Source organism: Heptranchias perlo, chromosome 1 (assembly GCF_035084215.1).
Source record: "Heptranchias perlo isolate sHepPer1 chromosome 1, sHepPer1.hap1, whole genome shotgun sequence".
In the NCBI taxonomy this organism is placed as follows: Eukaryota; Metazoa; Chordata; class Chondrichthyes; order Hexanchiformes; family Hexanchidae; genus Heptranchias; species Heptranchias perlo.
Window position 1 is genome coordinate 153,181,191 of NC_090325.1, and position 21,011 is coordinate 153,202,201.

The following is a 21,011-nucleotide window of genomic DNA, read 5'->3' on the forward strand; positions in this document are numbered from 1 at the left end:
GTAAAGCTGTGCTCACCTTGATAGACACTGTAAGATTGATCACTGTCCTGGAAATTTTCTGATGGTTTGGCTTGAGAGGGGAGATATTCCTGTCACTACCTCACTAGCAATGCAAAGGCAGAAAAGGCAGATCCCTTCAGACATGTCTAAGTAGGTGCACCTGGTTTGTAGACATGGGTGGTTGGATAAGGTGGGGTGGCTGGGGGTGGGGGGGGGATTATGGTAAACTGCTTGAGGTGTAGCTGCACCTCCCTTTCATGCTCCCTCAGATCCATCTCTTCCTCTGCCAAAATAAATAAACAGAGATATACCCAGTGGAATGTCCATCTTCAGAATTTTGATTGTGGCAACTTAAATTGCAGCTGGCAACAAACCACAGATGGAAAATAACGAATGCAAATAATCCAAAAAATGATTAAAAACTAGGCAGAACTGAAATCAGCAGCCAGTGCAATATAAACAGTGCAAAAACCTTGTGAATTAGTATTGCAGCAAAACAAAGCTCCAGAGCTAATAATGGCACTCTTCTTTAAATATGCAATCTCCAAAGGCTGGAAGTGCTGAACCAGGTCAGCACCTGATAATTATCATCATTTAAAATCCTTTTAGAGGGTACCACCTCGTCTGGGCTAAAAACACAATCTGGCTACAAGGTAGCACTTTTTGCACATTGGGTGAGATACAGGTCTAAGGCGTGCTTGCTTAGTTTTCCATTCACCAGATTGGCTCCTGCACTACCTGCACACCTGACTTTATCATCAGCCCTATGATTCTGATTGGCTGTGTTCTTGGATGAATGCTTAGTGTGCATGGACAGTTCTGGTTAGAAAATATACCCAGATAGCCAATACACTCTTAAGGTCAGTCAAAAGGTCGTTATTTCTCTTTAACTACTAGATTGTCTTGTAGACAAGAAAATATTTGCATTCTTAGTACATAAAAGCTATTTTAGCCTAATCAGTGAGGGGAAATAAGCTGCCTAAAAGGTTAGAATTGAGATACCATTTGAGACACATGATGAAGTGAAATTTTAAATTTTAACTTCACTTGCCGGCCGAAGATTTTAAATGTAACATTAAATGTAACAACTTATATCCTTAAACCAGAAAAATTGTGGAAAACCAGACACGGTAATGTTTATTTCTACATGTTTTACTTGTGTATAGAGTAAAGCTTGCTGTAACAGGTCTATTTCTGGGTTTTGAGATTGTTTCTAGTGTAGTGTATTTCAGTGTCACACATGCTTTGTATTGAATGATTGCCTGCCTTTGTGTACGTAAATAAACCGCTTTTTGTTTTATTGTACAGTGTCCAGTATTCTATTTGAACTTGGCAACGTAAAAGGGTCAGAGCCTGTATTGAACTGATGATAAAATGTTCTAGAGGCTGACATCCCTGTCACTCTTACATTACAACTGAAGAATGAATGTCATTGATGAAGCCCCCACACTGTTTCTGCTGCCTGTAACTCTCTCCCAGACAATGTCATTGTGTGGGACTCAAGGCCTTCTATTTAGAAGTTCACATGCAAGGTTAGCCACTTTTGCTGAACTAGGATTGCTAAACTATTTATTAGACTATACAGAATGTGTTGACAGTGGTACAATTCCTCTCAGGTTCAGAATTTCCTTGGAACTGCTCCCACTCCGCCTCTGTAACTTTACCGGAAGTACGCATGTAAACGGGCACATCTGGTGAAATTACAGCAGTGGAGCAGGAACAGTTTTGAGGAAGTTCTTGGCTAAGTCTTTCTGTGCTTCCAGCAACCACCAGGGCCAAATGAATGAAACATCTACCATTCTTATAGTTGTTTTCAGCTGCACCCAAATGCCAAAAATAATTGACATGTGAAAATGTTGTTTTGAAAAACTTTGGCACTGAAATTCCTGAGCTTGGGAGGGAGGTACCACTGTATAAATTGGCTGGGGGATGGAGTCTGGAATTTGGGGCAAGACTCAGTTCTGTCAGGTATCTGCCCTTTTTAAAAAAAAGTTTTGAAATTCCAACAGAAGGAGAGGACGGGTGTTGCTTGCACATATCTCCTTTCTATCATCACGCCACACAAGGAGGTGGGATTGGCACAGTGATGTCATCTGTCAGAAATCCTACCAGTTCCATCTTTATTAGGGCTAAATTCACCAGCATGAAGCAGGCATACTTACTTTACCAATCTAGTGGAAATCCAGCAGCCACTTTCCCAGCAGAGTCTGAGAACATTTGTCTTTGGCTTTGGAATCATGGGGGATCTCATGAGTATTCACCTGAAAAGAAGGATGTTTGAGAAGGGGAAGAAAGAAAGAAAGAAAGAAAGAAAAAAAAAACTTGCATTTAAATAGGGCCTTTTATGGGTCCATATTGGTAAAGGAGCTGTCCCTGGCGGCCAACTGAAACAGGCGTTAGGACCCTTACATATGTTAATGATGGGCCTGATGCCTGTTTAAGGACCTTGCCCAGAAATTCGTCAGCCTTGAGTGAAGCAGGTAGTGGGCATGCTCCTCTCAGTTTTTTGGTTTCCATTGCAGCCTAATGTGCTTAGAGGGACTGCTGGAAACCACCACCAATAAGCTAAGTATTTTTTTTAAACCTAGCTTTATGAGGAGCTGGGTGGACAGGGGGGGCTCCTCCCAGCTTCACCACACTACGGCAGGCCACTGTTGGTCCGGGCTTGCTCCCCTCCTATTCTCCTCTGCCCCTCCCCCTCAGAACATACCTGAGGGCCACTGCTGGAAGCCAGCCCAAATTGGGCTTCTTCTAACCGGCGAGCTGTTCCTGGTTGCCCGACTGGTGTTCGCAGCTCACTGGCAATATGCTGATGAGGCCCAATGCCTAATTTGGGCGAGCTTCTGGCTTCTGGCACGCAGTCTCAGAGCCACTAGATATTTCAGGCCCAAAAATGGGCCTAGACCAATTTCTAACTCCACCTCTCTCCAGGTACAACACAAAAAAGTGCTCCAAAATCTGTCTTGTATGTCAAGCAATCACTTTTCAAACCTTCTCCAGGCTACAGGCTCCAATGTAAAGCACTTTCACCAGTTTCAGCTGAAGCTGGAAACAGGTACGCCTCTTCTATGTCTTTCTGAATTTCTCTCAGTGCAATGGGCCGCAAGTCATGGATTTTTACCAATGATGACCTACATCCTCATTTCCAGTTATTACAATGGGCTTCAGGCAGCGTTGGTGCACACATCATGTGAACACTGCAGACCTGATTTTAGACGGCAGTGCAGTCACTATAGGGGGATAAACCCACATAAATGTGATCCCCAATTTGCAGGCTTCAAAAAATAAAATGGCCATCCCAGTGCCAATGAAATACTGTATGTAAATTCAGGGTTAAAAAAATTAATTCACTTTATTCCTGTTTGCTAATCAGTAGCTTGTTGCTATTCTAAGTAAGACCAGATTGAAATTAAATTCTGGCATAGCCTGATTCGATCATTATTATTTTGTTCTTTACAGTACAGGATTACAGTAAGGGAACAACAATGAATATGCATATAAAATTTAGAGGTACTAAGCTATTATGCCAGTTGTTCTAAAAGACTGACCTTTGGGCCCAGCAACGAATGATTGTTGAACTTCACAAGCTTCATTTAACAGTCTGACTTTCACACTGGTCCATTGATTGGGAACAGGTCATTTTATGACCTGGTTTATTTTAGACTAGAGACCAATCCCATATGTTGAGAGCACCAAGCATCCTGCAGCACCTGTATGTTTGGGGAAGATCGGTAGGGGGGAGAGGGGATGATCAGGGGCAGGGGGAGATCGGGGGAACATCAGGGGGTAGAGGGGAAGATCGAGGGGGGAAGATCGGGGGAAGATCAGGGTGGGGAGAGGGGAAGATCGGGAGGGGGAGATCGGGGGGGACATCAGGGGAGAGATTGGGGGGACATCGGGGGGACATCGGGAGGGTGAAGAGGGGGAACATCAGAATGGGAGACATCGGACATCGGAGCAGGTTTCAAAGGTAGGTGCATTTAGTGTTTTCACTTCATTGCATGTTTTTTTATTTCATTTATTGAGTTTCTTTCTCCCTGATCCAGCCCTCCATGCCTGGATTCACCAGGCGTGAATCAGAAGCGGTGGGCAAGCCGCCCAGGTAAGTTAAAAATCTTTCTAATCATTTCATCTGTCACAGGTAAAGTGCCTTAAGTACCTCAATGAGGTACATTTGGCTCTTTAACGGTCATCCCGCCGGATTTAATTGCCGGCGGGACTTCCGTTCTCGCGTCGCCCGCGTGCGCACAGGTGGGTCCCTGGGAAACTCGGAAGCTGGCAGGTTGGAGCTGGCTTCCAAACCCGAACGGGATTTGTGCGATTTTTGGAGCCCCTCCGCCCCCGACGCACTTGCATTTGCCTCCTAAAATCACCCCCCATGTGCTGGAAGTACATCAGGATAATATGCATAAAAAGAGTAGGAGAAACAAAATCCATCTCTTGTTTGAGTTTTGTTTCAGCTGAGTTTGCTGGTCAAAGTTCCTCTGAGTTTCTGCCATTACAAATGTTGGTGGACTCCACAGGAAAAAATTGCATCGATGAATTAATCTGTTTCCCATAAAAAACCTGTTTTCCTGTTTCCCCCTGGCTTCTACCGCTTCATTTGATATTTGTAGGAATTACCTGTGACTGATAGCTCATGTGCTCCAGTGTTTAGATGTTAGCTTTTCAACCAGGGGTGCCTGATTTCAATCCCATTCTTGCCAAAAAGTTCCTACGAGAATAATACCCTAGTGTAGGTTCACTGAAAGTAGGTGCCAAACTCCTAAATGGCAATGGTGGAAAATCGATTAGGGTAGATTTTCCTCACCAGGACCATTTGGTTTTGGTGTTAGCAGGACAGGAAACGTGGCCGGGAATTGCTCCGCCCGTTAACTTCAGAATATCTTGCCAGGTGGTGGTGGATGTTGAATACGGGTCAACATATTCAAATCATAGAATCATAGAAGTTACAACATGGAAACAGGCCCTTCGGCCCAACATGTCCATGTCGCCCATCAATGCTGGAAAAGCTTCACACGAGGTATTCCTGGCATCCTGTGTTGCTATGTCATCTAGACTGTGAAAGTCAGATTGATGTAAATTTCCCTGTGGAGCCCACAAGTGGCAGAGTCTCAGAGGAACACTGACTCCAGTAAAGCATAAACAAAACATAAACAAAACTCAAGCAAATGGTGGATTTTGTTTTACCTACTCTTTGTGTGCATATTCCCCTTTATTTCCCTTGAGTTCTCTGCTGTTCTTATGTAACCTGAATTCTTTCTGTGGCTATTCAGGTGCACATTTTGGCTGCTGCTCCAGACCTGAACCCATTACTTTTATCTCCTAGTTTTTCCTCTAGCCCCCTCTTTGGTCCTTCTTTTCTGTCTCCTCATCTGTTGTCCAGTCATGCCACCTTCCTTTTCTACCCTCTTGGGTGCTTTGCCTCCCCTAATCCCTACCTCAACCCATCACTACTCCTCTGCCTTCCTACTCTCTTGCTGCCATTCCAGGCTTGAATCCCCCTTGGATAAGCCCACAGCCACCCTTTGAGCCTCTCTTGGCATTTTCCAAAGGGTTCATCAAGGCACCATTGCTGCAACCCCAACTACTGCATCCTCCTCCCTTGTGAACCTCCTATCCCAACACGTCCGGGGTGAGGGTGGGATGTCCTGTCCCACTAGCCCTGCCCACCACTGCCACCTTGGCCTCTGCCAGTGGACTAACAATCAGTGCACCTCTGCACATTTCCTTCCAGAATGCCTGTTCACTCGTAAACAAGGCCTTTTCCATCCATGATGTTATGGTGGAAAAACTGAGCAGAGCATGCCCAGCGCATGCTCCTTCAGTTTCTGATCAATTTGGAGAGGTTCCTTTAAAAGGCGTTAGGACCATCATTAGCATATACAAGCGGCCTAATATCTGTGTAAGGCATCTGCCAGGGATGCCTGAATATCGTCCAAGCCAATATAGTGATGAACGTATTTCAGGCCCCCTTAGGGGGTGAGCCATTGCCTTGCGAAATTTGGCTATTTTCCCTCTGTTTTGCACCAAATAAACAATTGAAAGTGAGGTTTAATTTCCTCCCCACTGTATTCATGCAAGCCCATGAAATGACCACATGAACTGAAACATAACCTTAAGCATGAATTACTCTGGAAGGTAGTGTCCCCAGGTAAACATTAAACTCCTTCGACTGGAATTTCTGTGGGGTTTCTCTCAATCACCCACTGTAACTTTGGTGGAAAATCAGTGGATACCAGGGGAAACAGCAGAAATAGCCATTTACCTTCCACTGAAATTAAGACGGGAATTCAGGACATTCCCGCAGAAATTCTCCCCCCTTATATTGCTAATAAGCTTACTGAATAGAGTATGAAGTGCCTTGTGGGGACTTGAATTCTCTGGGATAGATGGACAGGCACGAGGGGCTGAATGGCCTACTCATGTTCCTATGACAAATAAAAATCTGACAGACTAATTGGGATAATTTTCTGAGAATGCACTGTTGGAGATGAAGTTCCCACAGCCAACTTATACTCAGGAAATTAGCCCCATATCTCAGGCTATAAACTATTGGGGCGATTTTCGGGTGACCATTTCCATCAAGCAATGTGAGCCTGTTGCCTGCCCAATTTTATCGGTCCAAGGCCTGACTAATTTTCATGGTCGGGCCTTATTTCCATATCATCGGCAAGTTGCTTGTGCAATTTGAGCAGCTCGGTGATTGGAAAATCTGGGAACTGCAGTGTGGAGCCTGGGGCGGGGTGGGGAGGTGGGGGGAGGTGGTGGGAGGGTGGGGAGTAAGGTGATGCTCCTGACCTCAATAAAATAATTTTAAAACCTGAAATGTACCTGTTTTTGAGCAGCCCGCAGCAGTCCATTGAGGCTGTTCGGCGCCTGGTACCAATGGGCGGAGTGTGCTCGGCATGCACTCCATCCATTGGTACATCAAAATGGTGTCAGGTTCCATAACTGGCTTAGGGTCCCAAATTAAAGATTGAAATAAGGCCTGTTTCGGGCAGGAACACTGTTTTGAGGTCCGCATAAAAATCGAGTCAGCCAAGCCTCAGGACCCAATGGACAGGAGACTTTAATAAAAATGTTGTGTACCGATTGCCCTGATATTCAGTATGAAGGTAGGCAGGTTAAAATCGTTTCCTAAGAATCAGGTTTATTAGTAAGTAAAGCCAGACAGGTGCATGGGTAAGTACAATAGATTATAATAAAAGAACAGGTGATTTCTCACCTGTACTTTAAACTGGAGTCAAAAATAATAAATATCTTGAAATTTCAACAGTTTTCATAATTATCGATTGGTGTCGATTGAATCGGATGAATTGAATGGCCTCCCTCCTCTGTACTTATATTTGTGAGCTTCATGTGAAATCATTTTTATAAGTTCTTCATTGTCTAAATCATGTTAAAAAACACATCATTTCATAACTTCCATGTAACAACAAAATGGTACAAACTTCTCTTAATTCCTCTCCCTCTCCAAATAAAACAGGATTTGCCAAACACTTTATCATGAAGACAATGCCCCTTTAAACTTAGCTGGCCTCCTGCACAACTATTCTGTTTTCTACTGATTGAAAAGAGCTGACTGCCTGTCGAGTCAGCTCTTTTCAATCAGTTAAAAAACATCAGCAATACAGGAGCCACTAAACTGCGCTCCCTGTATGTGTTTGAGCAGGCATGTGTCGATCTGTTACTCCCCCACCTCGATAGCAGTTTGAGAGATGAGACAAAGAAAGTATGTAATGGAAGGGGGTGGGGTAATTAGGTGAGGCAGCAGCACAGGGAAAAAAGGATGAGACTGTTATCGAGATATTCACCATCTTGTGTATCTTATAAAGCCTTGAGCCGTCTTCTCCAGATCAAGCTGATATGATTGGTTAAGTGGGTGGTGGATATTTTGTTTTAATGCTGTGCATTTATGAGAGTTATGTCTCAAAAATATCTAAGGGGGGAAGGAAATTGCTTGATGCAGTGATATCCTGGCCAGTAATCTCTTAATAATATCTAACTGGTGATATTCCTCTGGCTACCATGTATGGTAACAACATCAATATCTTTGTGAAGATTTCCTCCATTTTGGTATATCTAAGGAATCATAAATTCCCGCCCGACCATTCTGCGGGGTTTCTCCCGACCTCCTCTCGTAGCTCCAGCAAGAAACCGGCAGAATACGCTGACCACTTCCTCGTCTCGCTTGATACCCACATCCCCCAACTTTCCCACAGTCCCACTATTCTCAACACCTACTCTTGGAATAAAATCTCCCCCCGTTCCCTCACAAATTCATTCTTAATTTCTCAACTCCCTCACCTTAAACCCTCCAACCATCACAAACGACAGCTTCTGCAGTCCGCTTAACGATTCCCTCATCCCTGCCTTTGACAATCTTGTTCTCAGCAAACCAATTACTTTGTCCCATTCCTGTTCCTCCTGCTGTTATATTGCCCATCAACCCTCCCTCAAGTCAGAGAAGAACAAACTCGTATACACCTGTTGCATAACTGGCTTAGTCATGAATCCAGAGAGCTGGCTGGACTATGTCGAACATGACTGTGCTTTATTCTCCTCAGCCAAATCTGCCTATTACTCTAGGACCCCCCTGAAGGGCAATGACAACCCCATGATCAACCACCTCCTTAAATCCCTCTCCCCATCCCTTCCATCCTCACCTCAAACATCAAATGCAAGGAGTTCACGGACTTCTTTGTCTCCAAGATCAAGACTGTCTGTGCAGCTGCCTCTATGGCTTCCTCTCAGTCCTCCCACCCACTATTTCCAATTGCCTCTAGTGTCCCACCCATTCCAGCTGAGTACCCCTGTCTTTTTTCAATTTCTAGCCCATCTCTCCCCATATGTGACTCCAGACCCACAGCAATGTGGTTGATTATTAATCGCCTTCTGAAATGGCCTAGCAAGCCACTCAGTTGTACAATCTCGCGTCAAAAAGTCACAAAAAGAATAAAACTGGTCGGACCACCCGGCATCAGACCACTAGGCACTGGACACGACAAAGGCAAACCAAGCCCAGTCGACCCTGCAAAATCCTACTCACTAACATCTGGGGACTTGTGCCAAAATTGGGAGAGCTGTCCCACAGACTAGTCAAGCAACAGCCTGACATAGCCATACTCACAGAATCATATCTTTCAGCCAACGTCCCAGACTCTTCCATGACCATACTGGGTATGTCCTGTCCCACCAGCAGAACGGACCCACCAGAGGTGGCGGTACAGTGATATACAGTCAGGAGGGAGTGGCCGTGGGAGTCCTCAACATTGACTCTGGACCCCATGAAATCTCATGGCATCAGGTCAAACAGGGGCAAGGAAACCTCCTGCTGATTACCACCTACCGTCCTCCCTCAGCTGATGAATCAGTCCTCCACCATGTTGAGCACCACTTGGAGAAGCACTGAGGGTAGCAAGGGCACTGAATGTACTCTGGGTGGGGGATTTCAATGTCCACCACCAAGAGTGGCTCACTAGCATCACTACAGACCGAGCTGGCCGAGTCCTGAAGGACATAGCTGCCAGACTGGGCCTGTGGCAGGTGGTGAGCGAACCAACATGAGGGAAAACCTACTTGACCTCATCCTCACCAATTTACCTGTCGCAGATACATCTGTCCATGACAATATTGGTAGGAGTGACCACCGCACAGACCTTGCAGACACCATCCAACGTGTTGTGTGGCACTATCACCCTGCTAAATGGGATAAATTCAGAACAGAACTGACAGTGCAAAACTGGGCATCCATGAGGTGCTGTGGGCCATCAGCAGCAGCAGAATTGTATTCCAGCACAATCTGTAACCTCATGGCCAGGCATATTCCTCACTCTACCATTACCAACAAGCCAGGGGATCAACCCTGGTTCATTGAGGAGTGTAGAAGTGCATGCCAGGAGCAGCACCAGGCATACCTACAAATGAGGTGCCAACCTGGTGAAGCTACAACACAGGACTACATACTAAACAGCGGAAGCAACATGCTATAGACAGGGCTAAGCAATTCCACAACCAACGGAACAGATAAAAGCTCTACAGTCCTGCCACATCCAGTGACTGGAGTCATACCTAGCACAAAGAAAGATGATAGTAGTTGTTGGAGGCCAATCATCTCAGCCCCAGGACATTGCTGCAGGAGTTCCTCAGGGCAGTGTCCCAGGCCCAACCATCTTCAGCTGCTTCATCAATGACCTTCCCTCCATCATAAGGTCAGAAATGGGGATGTTTGCTGATGATTGCACAGTGTTCAGTTCCATTTGCAACCCCTCTCAAAATGAAGCAGTCCGAGCCCGCATGCAGCAAGACCTGGACAACATCCAGGCTTGGGCTGATAAGTGGAAGTAACATTCGTGCCAGACAAGTGCCAGTCACTGACCATCTCCAACAAGAGAGAGTCTAACCACCTCGCCTTGACATTCAACTGCATTACCATCGCCGAATCCCCCACCATCACATCCTGGGGGTCACCATTGATCAGAACCTGAACTGGACCAGCCATATAAATACTGTGGCTACAAGAGCAGGTCAGAGGCTGGGTATTCTGCGGTGAGTGACTCACATCCTGACTCCCCAAAGCCTTTCCACCATCTACAAGGCACAAGTCAGGAGTGTGATGGAATACTCTCCACTTGCCTGGATGGTTGCAGCTCCAACAATACTCAAGAAGCTCCACACCATCCATGACAAAGCAGCCCGCTTGATTGGCACCCCATCCACGACCCTAAACATTCACTCCCTTCATCACCGGCGCACCATGGCTGTATTGTGTACCATCCACAGGATGCACTGCAGCAACTCGCCAAGGCTTCTTCGACAGCACCTCCCAAACCCGCGACCTCTACCACCTAGAAGGACAAGGGCAGCAGGTACATGGGAACAACATCACCTGCACGTTCCCCTCCAAGTCATACACTATCCCGACTTCGAAATATATCGCCATTCCTTCATCGTTGTTGGGTCAAAATCCTGGAACTCCCTTCCTAACAGCACTGTGGGAGAACCTTCACCACACAGACTGCAGCGGTTCAAGACGGCAGCTCACCATCACCTTCTCAAGGGCAATTAGGGATGGGCAATAAATGCTGGCCTTGCCAGCGACACCCACATCCCATGAACAAATTTTTTAAAAATCTCAAAGCTCATAACATCCTTGAGACCCACCTCCTGCTCCCCTGATTCTTCCTCACTCAATTCCTGAGCTGTCAACTCCCTTCCAGGCCCACATACCAGCTAACATTGTCAATGGTTCCCTTTCCTCAGGCACCATCTCCTTAAAAAACAGTCATCAACCCCTTCCTCAAAAAAAACACCCTTCACTCATCTGTCTTCTCCAACTACCACCCCATCACCAACCTCCCCTTGCTCTTTAATGTTCTCAAGCACATCCTTGCCTCCCAGCTCTGTACTCATCTCTCCTGAAACTCCTTGTTTGAATCTCTCCAGCACGGTTTCCATTCTTCTCATCGTACTAAAATGGTTCTAGTCAAATTCATAAGTGACATTTTTTGTGACTATGATCATGGTACATTAACCCTCTTCAATTTTTCTGCAGCATCTCTTTTCTTTGCACTTATTTGTGAAACACCTTGGAATGTTTCTTTAGGATAAAGGTGCTCTATAAAGGGAAGTTGTTGATGTTCTTGCTAAATTGGTCCCTGCCAGTAAAGTAAACAAGGTGCTCAGGAGCTTGCTGGAGTTCTGAGTGTTTTTTTCAATGTAGCTTTCATTTTGGAGCATTGGTTTGAACTTGCAAAAAGACCCAAGTTGAAATTTGCTTCAGTTTTGAGGGCAAAAGTGGAGACTCCCAACAGAGGATGACCCACTGCTTTCCTGACTGACCCAGGCTTTCCGCATATCAACGGTGTCAGCAATATTAGCTTCCTGTCATTGTTACCAACAGGAGAGGAAAATTCTGCAGTTGCAGTGATTGATGCAAAGCCCAGACCAGAGGCCAATGTACCTGCCGGAGGGAACATTCTATCTGATGCAAAGATAAACAAATACACTGCCAAAGAAGAAAGTACGACTGAAAATAAAACAAAACTTTTTTTTAAAACCCTTTCGTTTTATGTTAGCAGGTGACATTTGGATGTATTGAACTACAGATTCCACTTATACAATTCACATAGAATCTTATTATTTGCTTGTTATTTGTGAGATAAATTCTACATTTCATTGGTTCAAGTTGGGAAGCAGCTGATACAGAATTTATGAGTTTACAACCGGTTTCTGATGAATTCTTTTGTTCAGTCATTGATGGTCTACTGAACAGACTTTCTGTAACTTTCTACAATATCTTCCTGGCAACACCTGGCAAGGACAATGCTGGGGGAGAGAAAAAATGGTGTGTTATTGTTTCATTTGAAAACTGCTCACTGTGCGAAGTACTAGAGTTACATTTTTTTCCCTGGGTTAAGCTTTAGCAGGGGTGGATTAATGCACGGTCCTATGCCCAGGGGCCGCAGTCAAATACAGGGCCCCCACCAGAGGGCAGTTTCAGTTAAGCGCAGTATACAGTGATCTGATTTGCCTTATTATTAATGCAGTGTGCAAACATTCTACGGGCCTATTTCTTCATGCACTTTACTACACGTTTGTGTTTTAATAGATTATGAAATGTATGCAGGTGTCCAGACCCCAAGAATTCTTAAACTGGCTCTGAGCTCCAGCACCCAAACTATTGGTACATGTATAAGGCATGTTTTAGCTTCCACACACCGCTTATGTAGCTGCTCTGCCCATCATTAATAGTTTGTCTTATTACTACATACTGGTTGCTGTCAAGTCTCAGTTATTTCCACTGAAGGCCATCGTTTTCTTTGTGAAAACAAGCTCTTTGAATGTGCCACTGTTAAAAAAATATGCATTTTAATGTGTTGATTATGGGTCACAGCATTCTCAGTAATTCTCATGGCATCCAATGGTCTGTCCTTGAAATTTATCCAATTACAGCCAACATAAATGCTACATGTAGGAGTTGAGGGTAATTATGCAATACCCGAATTGTTACTTCTTATCGATGTTCTGTTGATGGTACAGTGTTTCAAAACAACACTGAAGATACGACATCTGAATTCCCACAGTAATCCTGTGAACAGACATTTTAAAAAAATAAATGGAACATCAAAAGAAACACATACAAGACAAATCTCCATGTTAGAGCTGCAGCTGTCTGTGCTATCAGTGCCGGTCACCTGAGGTTTCAGGAGTTTAAACTTTCCATTTTTGTTGTCAAATTTAATTGTTAAAGTGCCAGCATCATAATCATCATTGTCTAATATTTTTTTCTAAAATGATTAAAAAATACACTTGATATGCTATTATATTATAATAGGAACAGGCCATTCAGCCCTTCGAGCCTGTTCCGCCATTCAATTAGATTGTGGCTGATCTGTATCTCAAGTTCATCTATCCGCCTTGGTTCCGTAGCCCTTAATACCTTTGCTTAACAAAAACCTATCAATCTCAGTTTTGAAATTTTCAATTGACCTAGATTTAATGGGCACTAAATTGGGCCGTGTAGTGCCTGTTGTTTCGGCGCTACACGGCCCAACTAAATGATTTTTACAGTGCCTGAAGGACCACCACCAGCGCTATTTAAAGGGCCATGCAGGTGTTGCAGGATTATTGCTTCTGGCTGCTGGAGGAGTAGGAAGTGTTTTTTGAAGCTCCCTATTTTTATTGAGAGTTCCTACACTACTTATGAGAGAGCTTTGGTAAGTACTGCTTTATGGGTCGGAAAGTTACAACCCTGGTGGAACAACATTCCTGCCAACCAAGGGAGGTCTGCTAGGGCTCCCGTTGGACATTGAGCATGACTTGGGGCATGCAGAGAGGCCACACCCAGCAGGTCAAGCTGCGAGGAGATGGAAGACGAGGTGGCGCAGGGCACTGTGCAGGAGGCCCTACCCAATGAGGGCCTTCCGGGATCAATTCTCTTACCTCAACATGACCGAAGAGGATTGCATCCGACACCTGAGGTTCACCAAGGAATCCGTGACTGAGATCTGTCAACTGGTGTGGCCACAACTGCAGCCTCAGAGCAGGGCATTGCCTGTGGCTGTGAAGGTCACCATGGTGCTGAATTTCTATTGTTCAGGATCATTTCAGGCCTCTGCTGGCGACATGTGCAACATCTCGCAGTATGCAGTGCACTGCTGCATAAGGGAGGTCACAGACACACTGTACCAGATGAGGAACAGATTCATCACCTTCCCTCTCAACAGAGACAATCAGAACGAGCGAGCACGTGGGTTCGCTCGCATTGCTGGCTTCCCCATGGTGCCGGGTGCCATGGACTGCACATATATTGCCCTGCGTGCCCCGCACATCAACTCAGCTGTCTTCATCAACCGAAAGGGCAGCACCCTCATCGTGCAGCTGGTGTGCGACCACACGCATCGCATCTTGGAGGTAGGTGCCCGCTACCCTGGGAGTAGTCACGACGCCTTCATCATGCAGCAGTCCAACGTGCCAGCTATCTTTCACCCGACTCGGCAAGTCAAAGGCTGGCTACTGGGAGACAAGGGCTATCCCCTCGCTCCGTGGCTCATGACACTGGTCAGGAACCCACGCACACGTGCTTGGCAGGCCTACAATGAGAGCCATGCTGCCACACGCAACATCGTGGAGCACACCATAGGCCTCCTCAAACAATGCTTCCGCTGGCTAGACCGGTCTGGAGGAGCCCTGCAGTACACCCCTGAGTGGGTGGGCAGATTCGTGGTGGTCTGCTGCATGCTGCACAACCTCGCCATCTTGAGGGACCAGCCTTTGCCACCAATGAATGCAGAAGATCCTGAGCCAGAGGTGGAGGAGGAGGAGGCAGAGGAAGAAGAGGCGGAGGAGCAGGAGGAGGAAGAGGCTGAGGAGGAGCAGATCGAGGGGGTGGAGCCGGAAGAGGAAGAGGAGGAAGACGCAAGGGTGCAACAGGAACCACATGCCTTGTCTGCAAGGGCTGTGCATGCTCGCCTGATCCATGCCCGCTATCAATAATTGGAACTACATTCCCCAACTCACCAACAGTCCTACATTCCCCACCTTTCCCCTCCCACAAGACAATCAAATCGCCCTCCATCTGATTACACATTGGTGTCCCTCTCAGCTCATTGGATAAATAAAAACGACCAACAAATGCAAAATCAAACTCTCATTTATGGATGAATAAATGAAATCATGCAAATATAACAGAACTATTCACCCTTGTGCATTCCCTTAGTGCCTGTTGTTCGTGTGCCTTTACCTATCCTAGTATTCCTACGAGGTGCTTCCCCTGTGGTTGGAGCATGGGTGGTGGAAGGCTGCTGGCCTTCAATGGAGGATCGTCCAGATGGCCTTGGAGGACGACCTCGAGCAGCTCTGGGCCGGGAGGGCCCGGCTTCAGACTGCATCATCTCAGCATGGGCTGCAGCAGTGCGGCCTGGCTGGCCGAGAGGCAACAACAGGGGCATTGGCGGAATGGCAGGGGTGGGAGCAGGAATGCTGTCGTCCTGAGAGAGGACAACAGATCCGACTGCCACTGTCCCGGGGTGGCGCCTCAGCACTCCTGGTGATCGGCTGGAGAACGGATTGCTGGAGTGCTGTGACGCCCTGGAAGCCCCGTTCCACAGTGATCCCCAAAGCCACGATAGCAGCTGTCTGAGCTCCAAATGCAGCAGTCAGCCCTTGGAAGGCAGATGTTTATGCTGCAATGGAAGCTATGACATCAGTCATCAGACGCTGCACCCATGGCAGTCGATGCAGGTCGACTAAATCGGGCCCCTACCCGGAGGCTATAAGTACTGCCTAGTCCTGGTTGATGTGTTCACAAAGTGGATGGAAGCCTTCCTCTGCCAAACAGCCACAGCTCTGAGTACAGCCAGGATCCTGGCCAGGGAGGTGTTCTCACGATGGGGGCTACCACAGTACGTGGAGTCCAACCAAGGGAGCCACTTTACCGGGCAGGTCATGCAGAATACCTTTATGGTACTCGGCATAGAGGGGAAATGGCACGTTGCACACAACCCGCAGTCCTGAGGGATTGTAGAGAGGATGAACAGAACCTTGAAAGAAAGGCTGAGGAAAGAGACGGTAGACTCACCTAGAAAGTGGGTAGAAGTCTTACCGTTGGTCCTAATGGGGATCCGAGCCAGCCAGTCAAAAAGCACGGGGTATTCCCCACACGAGCTCATGACTGGTAGGGTTATGCGGACCCCCACCCATGTGCTAGCCCCGGTGCTCACGGAGGGTCAGCTCAGAGAGGTGAACCGGGACAGCTTCGTCAGGAATCTGTTTGAACACCTTAAACAGGTTCACTGGCAGGCTGCTAGCTACATGGGAAAACAGCATCGGAGTAACCGACTGCTGTTAGAACCCCGTACGCACCACGAGTGGGAGATAGGGGATCAGGTTATGGTTCGGATTCTTGCTCGGGTAGGCAGTCTAGAACCATTAATCATGGGGCCCTACAGCATTGTAGATAAGGCAAGCCCCATGGTATACGCCATAAAGCTGCCTAGGCGCACCAAATGGTTCCACATTAACCAATGTAAGTTGTTTAAATCCGAGAGAAGGGAACAGCCAGTTGGGGCAAGGTCTGAGGATAAAGATCCTCAGCCTGCAGCAGGAGCAAACTCACAGACTGCACAAACAGGAGCAGTGGCTTGTTTTAAAGGAAGGGCCATCCCACCCACCGTTTGGGACACTCCCCCACTCATCTGGGCCTCAGACGAGGTGGGACCTGAGGGCAGAGAGTTACCTGCCCCTGACACAGGTTTAGAAGAGGTACAGCCTGAGGATAGAAATCCCCAGCCAGCGGCAGTGGAGAGTCCACAGACCGCACAAGAGGGGACAGTGGCTCGAGTTAAAGACTCACCAGCCAGAAAACCCCCACCAGCCAGAGTCCCTAGAAGGCCCCGATGAACGCCACGGCCAAAGAAACCGTGGTCACCGGCTCCCCAGTTTAAAAGGGTAGCCCCTCAAGTCAGGGATCGATCTGAGGACAGAGGTCCCAGCCAGCAGCCACAGGCTGCGAGGGACCAAAGGTACAGGACAGGGCGGCCACACCGAAGGGAGTAGTGTGCTGTAGCCCGAACAGGGATTAGCCTGGCCATCCGGGGACGGGCGGCAGATGTACATAGCTTCTGTTATTTAATTTTGAGATTGTTAAGTTTGGGTGTTTTAGTTAAATTTTAAATAAGGTGGTTGGTAGTTTAAGTATTATTGTTTACCGTGCATTATTTTTCGATGTATGTACCGTATTTTCCAAGTGGTGCAGGGGTGTTGGACCCCCTCCGTGCTTGGATATGAATGTAACTGAATTCTTACCTGTGTCTGCATCTGAACACTACACCTAAAGGGGAATGTATGTTTTGGGTCTTAGACAGGTAAACTACAGGGGAAGGTTGGCTCTCGAGGATCGAGAATTTTGCTCACCCAGCATGATACTCTAGCAAGTAAAGTATCACGGGGGGAATATAAGATTCTCAAAATTCACAGATCCCCCAAAACTTGGAGAAAAACCCTAAAGAAAAGGACTTTGGACTCTTTTCTAACCATTTCAGGGTGATGAAATATTGGGCCAACTCACACACGCGCCACACCAGGAAGCATCAACCAGGGAAAAATACTTTTCGAGGAATCCACGTCCTTTAAGGGACTCGCTTCCTCGTAGGGACGACTGTAAGAATTCTGGGAATTCACCTTTTCCCTGAGTATGGAAAACTTTGGCCATTGACTAAAATCCTAAGATGGAAGGATAGGTGAGAGGTCACCAGACGAATCAACAACCACACACAGTGGAATGTGGGGGAATTACTGCTTCAGACATGTCTCTGTTTTAATGCAAAACCTACAGCAGGTGGTCAACACTCAGCACTAATTCGAAAGGCAGTAGGCCATTGAAAGAGGCAACTGCTCCAGACTTGGTGGGGCCATGTCTTTGTTTTAAAGCAAAACTGATCAATACCTAGGACGTTGGATACAAAAGGAGCCCTGTATACCAGGTGATCAACAAATCGGAATTAACAATGGCCCATCGGGAGAAGCAATTGCAACATGATGAGGGACCATCAAAAGCCATCAAAGATTCTTAAGGACTTTGTAAGAACTGTTTAAACAGACATGAAGTGCTTTTTTTTTTAAGTGACGAAGACCATTGTAAGAGAGGGATATAGAAGTGGAAACTCGAAACCTCTCTCTCTCTCTCTCTCTCTGGCTCTTGCTGGCTCTGGTGTTCTGCTTCTCTTGTTCTGCCTGTCTCTGGAAGGAGAGCAGCTTCTGGTGAAACCAACAAACCCTACGTGAGAGAACCGGTCAGCCAGACCTGCAAGGGCAAAGCAGTTCAGTTCAGCTAGGAGTTCGACAGCTCGGGAGACGACAGTTCAACAAGGCAAGGGGGCAACAGGAAAGCAGTTCAACAGAGAAGGTCAGCAGCTCTAGAAGCCGGCCGACACACAAGAAAAAACCAGAGCAACAGCCCCAGCGACCATCAGACACCTCATGGCAACAAGGGCCTTACGAAACAACCAACCGAATATTACCACCAACCAACCGGGTAATATTGGGCCACCGAGACCAAAGAAAACCAACTCGGGAGAAAACCGAAGATCCGCAAAGTTTCCACTCTACAATCTATTTCTGACTTATCTCTGGGTGAATTACTGTCAAGGATTCGTTTGGTGAGCATTATCTCTGGTCCTTTAGAGTCCAACTTAGCGAGTACAGTGGGATTGGGAGGGGTGAGGTATCTTTCTACTGTGATTTCCCTCGTGTGTACTGAAGTGTTCCCCATTTTATTAGAGTGTTAAGATTGTTGTGTTGTATTTTCTCTCTTGAATAAAGATCAAAGTTTCTTGCACCAAAACCAGTTGTCTGCTGCACTTTGTCACAATCCCCAAATAAGTCCAAGGTCGAGAACCCAGGGAGTGGGAGCGATTCGGACCGCTCAGAAGTCAGAGGTGAAGTTGACACACACCACCACCCCCTACAGGTTCCACAAGTGCGCTGATGGAGGTGGCCACCCATTCCATGTTGGAAAAGATGGGCTCCGAGCTCTGCTCAAAGATCTGCACCAAGTTGGAGCTGGACTCCTCCATGACCCTTCGCATTGTGCGCAGGCTTTCTGGCAGGCTTTCCAGTGCCCCAAGCATTCGATGGTGTACGCCCATCAGCCGTCTTCTGTAATCCTACCCATCAAAGTCCTCATCTGACTCCTCTGCAGCAGAACTAGAGAGTGACCTCACCCTCCAACGAGCTGGCACCTGTGGTATCCGTTCCCCCCGCCCCGATCCCTGCGCACTTGTGCTCGGTGTCTCACCACGTGCAGATCCCTCCTCTAACCTAACCTCTAAAGGACGCGCAGTGTCAGTCTCTGAGCTGGTGGAAGCAAGTGTCAGATCGAGTGACGGTGTGGCTTCAGTGTCCCCCTCCTCCTCCTCCTCCTCCTCCTTGGGTGCCATCATGTGTTCTTGGGTATCTGCAATGACAAAGGGAAACAGGTTGAATTGTGGAGTGGGGAGAAGAGCAAGTAAGAGGTGCGTGCTGACAGCATCTGCAGCACGTGAGTCAGAAAAGATTATGGGAGGAGGGAGTTGTGGAAAAGGAGAAGGAGCATCAGAAACACAGAGACCTCCTTCACCAGGACCTGCAGCGTGGCACGTTGTGATGGCTGCAGCGGCAGCCCACCCAATGATTCGCAGCACCGTCTCCTCTAGAGGGGTGAGAATGTGTAAATGTGCCCGTCCACCCTCAGGTCGCTCCTGCTGCCGGGTGTTATACGCCACTTTCTCCTGCAAGACAGAGGACAGTGTGTCAGTGAGTGTCCTGCAAGGCGTGTGGGTGATGTGCCTGTCATGGTCGAATAGCTGCAGGTTTGTGTGACTTGTGAGTGGTGGTTGTGTGGCTTGCAAGTATGGTACTATATGCAGGTGAGATGCAGTATTGCGTATGGATGGGCAGTGTTTGTTGGTGGGCGGGTGGGTGGGTGACGGGAGGTGTCGTGCATGGAGTATTGGTCCAGTTGGTAGGATGTGCCATTTGACATTTGCATTCACACATCTTGACCACTCATGTAAAATCATTAAACTTTTTCCGGCACTGCACCCACATGTGTGGTGCAATGCTCCTGGCATTCACTTCCTGCGCCACAACCTGCCAATGCCTATGCAGCTGTAGTCTGGAGGGTCTCCAGCCACCCTATGGGTACATGCTTGCTCTCCTTTGGTCCAGGCCTTCCACCAGGGCCTCCAGAGCATCGTCCGAGAATCGTGGAGCCTTTCCTCTTGCCGGTGCAACTACTCGTGATGCCATTCTCCCTTTCCTAGTTGGCTGTGTAACTGCCATTGGAACTGTGCCTGCACCTTTAAGAAGCGCAGGCTACTGATGACGTGCGCTGTGCACGGCCCATTTCCAACTTCCTCATTTTCCGTGCAGCCTCTCAGCAGCGAGGGTCTGCGCTTGCTGCACGGAGATTTCATGGTAAGTAGCAGGCAGCACGAAGTTCACGTGCTGCCTGTGTAGGGTCCGTCGGGCACGGGGTGGTAGCACGCGCTACCATCGCCCAGAACAGACCCTTATCTAATTTTTTCCCCCAATAGCTTTTGGGAGAACAGAGTTCTAGATTTCCACTACCCTTTGTGTGAAGAAATGTTTTCTGACATCACCTTGAATGGCCTAGCTCTAATTTTAAGATTACGCCCCCTTGTTCTGGACTCCTACCAATAATATTTAACATAGGATCATCTCAAATTCATAACTATAACAGCATTTAAAAGAACTGCCCAAAAATGCCAGGAGATGATTCAATTTATGTATTTATTATTGAATTTTCAAATGTTTACATTCAGGTACATGCCTTTAATGAAGGCATAGTACATATAGGTTGTGCTTGGGCAAAGAGTACATTAATATAGTGAGTTTCTTGGCATGGCTGAGTCACAACGTGTGCTTTATTTGATCATTAGGGGTAAGTGTTGGGGTAAGAGGAGCGAGACAAGAAGATTTACCTAACTTTTAACTGTGGGATGGGA

At 47.1% G+C, this 21,011-nt stretch overlaps 1 long non-coding RNA gene across 2 annotated transcripts in view; it reads right to left on the reverse strand.

Moving 5' to 3' along the window:
* Positions 1–12,140: 12,140 nt before the first annotated feature.
* LOC137300290 (uncharacterized) overlaps positions 12,141–21,011 on the reverse strand; it is a 45,456-nt gene continuing 36,585 nt past the window's right edge. For both annotated transcript variants that reach the window (XR_010958059.1, XR_010958060.1), the window contains exons 3-4: positions 13,004–13,093; positions 12,141–12,330 (exon numbers count right to left, since the gene is read on the reverse strand). This is a non-coding gene — a long non-coding RNA (uncharacterized lncRNA). The remainder of the gene's footprint in view (positions 12,331–13,003; positions 13,094–21,011) is intronic.